Below are 8,301 nucleotides of genomic sequence, written 5' to 3' on the forward strand. Positions count from 1 at the left end.
ATCTGAAGTCAGAAAAAGGAAAACTGAATATGTAATGTAATTGTAAAATTATGTTGTGTTCTTTAACCTTTAAAATTATATGTAATAAAAGGATTTTTTTCTTCTCTTTTACAGACCCTACTACTAAAGTTTAAAATAGTTTAAATTTACATTACAAATAAAAGAAGTGAAAAAATGTTTCAATAAGTTTCATATCTACTCAAAACAAGTAAGATTAAGTCATCCAAGCACTACTGCTACAATCACCTGTGCACTACCATACAATCCTCTAACCACGTAAACACTACCTATTTACACCTTCAATTATTCAGGTAGCACCCATGCAGTCCAGCAATCACCGTTGGGGACTCTCCATGCACTTGTAAATGTAAATGTAAATGTACATGTATTTATATAGCGCAAATCGCCCACATCGCAGGCATCTATGCGCTTGCTTAGGGAACCCATCCTGGTATTCCCCTGTGAGATAGCCCCGGCAGGGTATCCACAAGGTGAAAGCCAGGCATCCCGCCGCGAGGGGCCGTTGTGGAGATTAAGCAAGCTATTGCCCAGAGTCGCAGAGTGTGAACCCGTGAGTCGAGTAGGCACCGGAGCGAGAATTATCGAGTCCGTGGTATTATTGAGCCCAACCCCCGTCGAGGCGGGGAATTGAACCCTGGTCCAGGGCCGATCTCAGCTTCCGGGTCTGCCGCCTCTAACCCCTGAGCCACACTTCTCAATGACCCAGGCACTAACATGCACTGCTACAATCCCTTGAGCACTTCTAATGCAGTCCAGCCATCTACCCATGCACTCCTCCACTCACCCAGCCAGATCCATGTCCTTATCTAATCACTGCACCAAAAACACAAGCACTAATAAATTCACCATGCACTCTCCTTGCAGTACTCTAATCATCCAGTCACTACCCATGTACTCATGCAATGACTCAGGCACTAACTTGTTCACTGCTACAATCCTCCATGCAATACCCATGCAGACGTCTAACCACCCACCCACTACTGATTCACTCTTCCAATTACCCAGGTAGTACCCATGAACTCTAGGAATCCCCCTGTCACTTCCCATGCACTCCTCCAATCACCCATCCAGCACCATGTACTTATCCATTCAGTCCGCCCATACCCAAGCACTTATAAATTCACTGTGTACTCTCTTTGCAGTACTCTAATCATCCAGGCACTATCCATGTACTCACAAATTGAATTAGGCACTAACTTGTGCACTGCTATAATCCTCCATGCACTACCCATGCAGACCTCCAACCACATACACACTACTGATTCACTCCTCCAATTACCCAGGCAGTACCCATGCACTCCAGCAATCCCCCGTCACTCCCAATGCACTCCTCTAATCACCCATCCAGCACCATCTACTTATCCAATATCCATGCAATAAATGTAAATGTAAATGTAAATGTAAATGTCAAGGTATTTGTAGAGCGCACTGTCACCAAGCGGTTTCCTGGCGCTATTACTCATACCGCTGTGGAACCCTTCCTGGCTTTCCCTGTGAAGTGTCCACTCCTGGGCACCCCCAGGGTGAAGCCAGGCATCCTAGCGCTGTTGGGGCCAGTGTGGAGGTTAAGCAAGCTATTGCCTAGAGTTGCAGCGTGGGGCCCATGATTAGAATAGGCACCGAGGCGAGAATTGTCAGGTCCGGGGAAATTGAGCCCAAGACCCACCAAGGTGGGAATTGAACCCTGGTCCCGGGCCAGAACTCTGCATCAGGGTCTGCCGCTCTAACCATTGAGCCACACTCCTCCACTGACTCAGGCACTAACTCGTGCACTGCTACAATCATTTGTGCACTACCCATACATACCTCTAACCACCTACACACTACTGATTTACTCATCCAATTACACAGGTAGTACCCATGCACTCGGAAAATTCCCCTGTCACTTCCCATGCATCCCTCCACTCACCCATCCAGCACCATGTACTTATTCAATTACTTGCCAATACCCATGCAATTTCAAATTCACAATGCACTCTCTTTGCGGTACTCTAATCATCCAATCACTATCCATGTGCTCATGTCATGACTCAGGCACTAACTTGTGCACTGCTACAATCGTCCATGCACTACCCATGCAGTCCTCTACCCAACTGGACACTGCTCATTCACACCTTCAATTACCCAGGAAGTAATCATGCACTCCAGCAATCCCCATGTCACTTCCCAAGCACTCCTCCAATCACCCATCCAACACCATGTACTTATTCAATCACTTCGCCAATACCCAACCACTTATAAATTCCCCATGCACTCTCTCTGCAGTACTCTATTCATCCAGTCACTACCCATTTACTCATGCAATGATTCAGGCATTAACGTGTGCACTGCTACAATCCTCCATGCACTACCCATGCAGACCTCTACCCACCTACACACTACTGATTCACTCCTCCAATTACCCAGGTAGTACCCAAGCATTCCAGCAATCCCACTGTCACTTCCCATGCACTTCTCCAATCCCCCATCCAGGACCATATAATTATCCAATCACTCCGCCAATATCCAAGCACTTATAAATTCACCATGCACTCTCTTTGCAGTACTCTAATCATCCAGTCACTACCCATGTACTCATGTAATGATTCAGGCACTAACTTGTGCACTACTATAATCCTCAATGCACTACCCATGCAGACCTCTAACCATCTACAAACTACCGATTCACTCCTCCAATTACCCAGGTAGTACACATGCACTCCAACAATCCCCCTGTCACTTCCCATGCACTCCTCTAATCACCCATCCAGCACCATCTACTTATCCAGTCAATCATTCAATACCCACACACTTATAAATTCACCATGCACTCTATTTGCAGTATCTAATCATCCAGTCACTAGCCATGTACTTACACAATGACTCAGGCACTAACTCCTGCACGGCTACAATCCTCCATGCACTAACTATACAGACCTCTAACCACCTATACACCACTGATTCACTCCTCCAATTACCCAGGTAGTTCCCATGCACTCCAGAAATCCCTCTGTCACTTCCCATGCAATCTTCCAATCACCCATCCAGCACCATGTACTTATCCAATCACTCTGCCAATACCCAGGCACTTATAAATTCATCATGCACTCTCTTTGCAATACTCTAATCAGCCAGTTACTACCCATGTAGTCTTGCAATGACTCAGACACTAACTCGTGCACTGCTATAATCATTTGTGCACAACCCATGCATACCTCTAACCACATACACACTACTGATTCACTCATCCAATTACACAGGTAGTACCCATCCACCCGACAATTCCCCTGTCACTTCCCATGTACTCTTCCATTCACCAATCCAGCACCATGTACTTATCCAATCACTCCGTCAATACCCAAGCACTTATAAATACACCATGCATTGTCTTTGCAGTACTCTAATCATCCACTCACTTCCCATGTACTCATGCAATGACTCAGGCACTAACTTGTGCACTACTGCAATCCTCCATGCACTACCCATGCACACGTCTAACAACCCACACACTACTGATTCAGTCTTCCAATTACCCAGGTAGTATCCATGCACTCTAGCAAACCTGCTGTCACTTCCCATGCACTCTGACAATCATCCATCCAGCATCGCGTACTTATCCAATCACTCCGCCAATACCCAAGAACTTATAAATTCAGTCTGCACTCTCTTTGCAGTGCTCTAATCATCCAGCCACTATCCATGTACTCACAAAATGACTCAGGCACTAACTTGTGCACTGCTATAATCCTCCATGTACTACCCATGTAGACCTCTAACCACCTACACAGTAATGAATCACTCCACAAATTTCCCAGGCAGTACCCATGCACTCCAGCAATCCCCCTGTCACTACCAATGCACTCCTCTAATCAGCCACCCAGCACCATCTACTTATCCAATCACTCTGCCTATATCCACGCAATAATAAATTCACCATGCACTCTCTTTGCAGTACTCTAATCATCCAGTTTCTATCCATGTGCTCATGTCATGACTCAGACACTAACTTGTGTACTACTACAATCCTCCATGCACTACCCATGCAGACCTCTAACCACCTACACACTACTGATTCACTACTCCAATTACCCAGGTAGTACCCATGCACTTCAGCAATCACCCTGTCACTCCCAATGCACTCCTTTAATCACCCATCTAGCACCATCTACTTATCCAATCACTCCGCCAATACCCACACACCTATAAATTCACCATGCACTCTCTTTGCAGTATCTAATCAACCAGTCACTATGCATGTACTCACACAATGACACAGGCATTAACTCATGCACTGCTACAATCCTTCATGCACTAAACCTGCAGACCTCTAACCACCTACACACTACTATTTCACTCCTCCAATTACCCACGGAGTACCCATGCACTTCAGCAATCCCTGTTTCACTCCCCATGCACTCCTCTAATCACCCATCCAGCACCATCTACTTATCCATTAACTCCGCCAATACCCAAGGACTTATTAATTCACCATGCACTCTCTTTGCAGTACTCTAATCATCCAGTCACTACAGATGTACTCATGCAATGACTCAGGCACTTACTCGTGCACTGCTTCAATCATTTGTGCACTACCCATGCATACCTTTAACCACCTACACACTACTGATTCACTCATCCAATTACACAGGTAGTACACATGCATTCCAGCAATCCCACTGTCACTTCCAATGTACTCCTCTAAGCACCCATCCAGCACCATCTACTTATCCATTCACTCCGCCAATACCCATGCACCTATTAATTCACCATGCACTCTCTTTGCAGTATCTAATCAACCAGTCACTATTCATGTACTCACATAATGACTCCAACATTAATTCACGCACTGCTACAACCCTCCATGCACTAACCCTGCAGACCTCTAACTATGTACACACTACTATTTCACCCCTCCAATTACCCAGTGAGTACCCATGTACTCCAGCAATCCCTTTTTCACTCCCCAAGCACTCCTCCAATCACCCATCCAACACCATATACTTATTCAATCACTTCGCCAATACCCAAGCACTTATACATTCACCATGCACTCTCTTTGCAGTACTCTTATCATCCAGTCACTACCCATGGACTCATGCAATGACTCAGGCACTAACTTGTGCACTGCTACAATCCTCCATGCACTACCCATGCAGGCCTCTACCCAACTAGACACTGCTCACTCACACCTTCAATTACCCAGGTAGGAACCATGCACTCCAGCAATCACCCTGTCACTTCCCAGGCACTCCTCCAATCACCTATCCAGCACCATGTACTTATTCAATCACCTCGCCAATACCCATGCACTTATAAATGCACCATGCACTCTCTTTGCAGTACTCTAATCATCCAGTCACTACCCATGTACTCATGCAATGACTCAGGCATTAACTTGTGCACTGCTACAATCATTTGTGCACTACCCATGCATACCTCTAACCACCTACACACTACTGATTCACTCATCCAATTACACAGGTAGTACCGATGCACTCCAGCAATCCCCCTGTTAATCCCAATGCACTCCTCTAATCATCCATCCAGCACCATCTACCTATTCGATCACTTTGTCAATACCCGAGGACTTATAAATTCACTATGTACTCTCTTTGCAGTACTCTAATCATCCAGTCACTACCCATGTACTCATGCAATGAATCAGGCACTAACTTGTGCACTACTACAATCCTCCATGCACTACCAATGCAGTCCTCTACCCAACTAGACACTGCAATTCACACCTTCAATTAGCCAGGTAGTAACCATGCACTCCAGCAATCCCACTGTCACTTCCCAAGCACTCCATCATTCATCCTTCCAGCACCATGTACATATTCAATCACTTCGCCAATACCCAAGAACATATAAATCCACCTTGCAGTCTCTTTGCAGTACTCTAATCATCCAGTCACTACACAGGTACTCATGCAATGAATCAGGCAATAAGTTGTGCACTGCTAAAATCCTCCATGCAGTACCCATGCAGTCCTCTACCAAACTAAAGACTACTCATTCACACCTTCAATTACCCAGGTAGTAACCATGCACTCCATCAATCCCCCTGTCACTTCCCAGGCACTCCTCCAATCACCCATCCAGCACCATGTACTTATTCAATCACTTCGCCAATACCCATGATGAAGCAAGGTTTTACACGTAAAGTGACTTGTTCGGACTCAACCCTCTTGATAATAATATTAATGTACTAACTGACATGTTTTGTCTTATTAATATTGCATTACACAACATATTAGATATCTAAGGGAAGCTTGGCAATATGTTTTAGTAACTATAACCCGCTTGCACTAAAATGGCTGCTGCTACGTGGGATTTTCTACTGCGCATGCGTCTGTCATGCCCACGTGACATGCTTGGTTGAAAAACCTTTGCTTCTGGGCAATAGAACTAAGATGGCTGTTATGTGTCCTATGTGCAAGAAGCTTGCATCACTGCTTTGCTAAGCTGTTTGTTTTTGCTTAATATTTAACGCAGTAGTTAAAATAAAATAATGGGAATAGAGTAGAAAGAAATAGTATACAGTGCATTCATTGATTCTGTGTTTCAAAAACTGTTTCTTTTCTATTTTTACATGTTATCAACATTATGGGCCTAAATGCTTTGCTGAACTCCATCTTTGGAAAAACTGCGCCTGTGCGACAAATGTCCTGAAGCCACAGAAGCTGTAGCCTTGAATCATGGCCAAGATGGACATGAAAGGCGGAGAAGAGTGAACTCCTTGGCTTGTCAGAGGAAGCTGAATGGATTAAATTGTTTTAAAAAGATCATTGATACATTTCACTACCGGGAGGAATAAAGAACATGGGTAGATAAAGTTATGGGAGGGAACAACTTGAATACATGATTGTCAAGTTGCTTCTATAAAAGTATGGTGTGATGGCTACTCCTTGTTCTTTGTGGGATTCAAACATTTGCAACATTTGCAGGTGGCACACTGACCTGAAAAATAGTATAACTAGGGTAGGCTTAGTTAGTTAGATTGTCCGACTTGTCCGAATAGCTGACCTGTCACTGACCCAATGCACTCAATAGGTGATCGGGAGCAGAGTTGCTGGCGGAGCACTCTGTCAGAAGATTCGATAACCCAATCGGGGTTCTGGGAGGAAATTGATGACCCAATCGGGGTTCGACTGTTAGATGCAGAGAGGGTTTACAACGCTGGCGTTTTGAACTTTAACTGTGGTGCTGGTCTTAGCCTGTGGTGGTCCTATCCTGATCCGATTTGGTCCGTAACCTGTCCTGATTCTGGCTTGCACCAGTTCTTTTCTGCTGGCACCTGTACTTTGAGATTCTATTTGTTTGTCTCAGCCTATGACCAGGGTTGGTCATCACACCGAAATAGGTAACTATTAAGTGTGGATTTGTCATTGTGCTGTTTTCCCTTTCTCTTACCCACACTCTGTTTAAATGCTTAACAACATTTTCCCTCCAAATCATTCTGAAATGTTTATGCTTTTTAATCTGCATTAATTTAAACAGAATAAGAAATTCAATTTGAGTTTTCATGTTTATAGGTTTTCAAAGATTTTACTTAGATAAAGATTTTAAACCTTTCCCGAGTTTGTGGTTATTTACGAAATGCTAAATGTTATTATTACTACCTTTTTTCTCTCTAACTCCCTTAATCCTTTAGGACTATAGGTATCGGTGACTTGGATTGGTAAAATAAATGGTAAAAATCCAAACGGTAAAACCCCAATTGATTTAAGTGTAGGTTTACCTGTTTAATGTATATATAATCATAAGGGCACAGGTGAGTATGTTGAGCAGGTGAGCCTGCGCTCTATCAGTGATTTTGGTAGCAGAGACAAGGTTAGGGATTAGTGTAGATAGGTAGTTAATAAATATTGATTATTGATTGATTATTAGTTATTGATTTTATGCATTAACCAAAACTGTTCGTACCTGTTTTTATGTGCAGTCTGGAAACCCCGGGGGCAGAATAACAGGTGGTAAATGGAAGCCATTCTGTAGTGAGGTCACTTGTTCGAGGTAGTAAGTGCATGGTTAGGTAAAACCGGAAGCACTGTTTTAGGGATTTTTCTGTATAAATGTGTGAATAATTGATAGCAAAGAGTTAGCTAGTAAAACTTTGGTGTGATATCACCTAGAAAGGGTCACACTGGAGGAGTAGCAGGTTCTTCTAAGCTTGATTAACAGAAAAGGGGTTCGTTGGTGTAACTTTGGCCTTGCATAACCTAGAAAGGGTAAACCCGAGGGAGTAACAGGTTCTCCGATGCTTGTGTGAAAGGTAGACGGAAGGGATATACTTGTAGTGTA

This window comes from Lissotriton vulgaris, chromosome 3_1 (genome assembly GCF_964263255.1).
Source record: "Lissotriton vulgaris chromosome 3_1, aLisVul1.2, whole genome shotgun sequence".
Lineage (NCBI taxonomy): Eukaryota > Metazoa > Chordata > Amphibia > Caudata > Salamandridae > Lissotriton > Lissotriton vulgaris.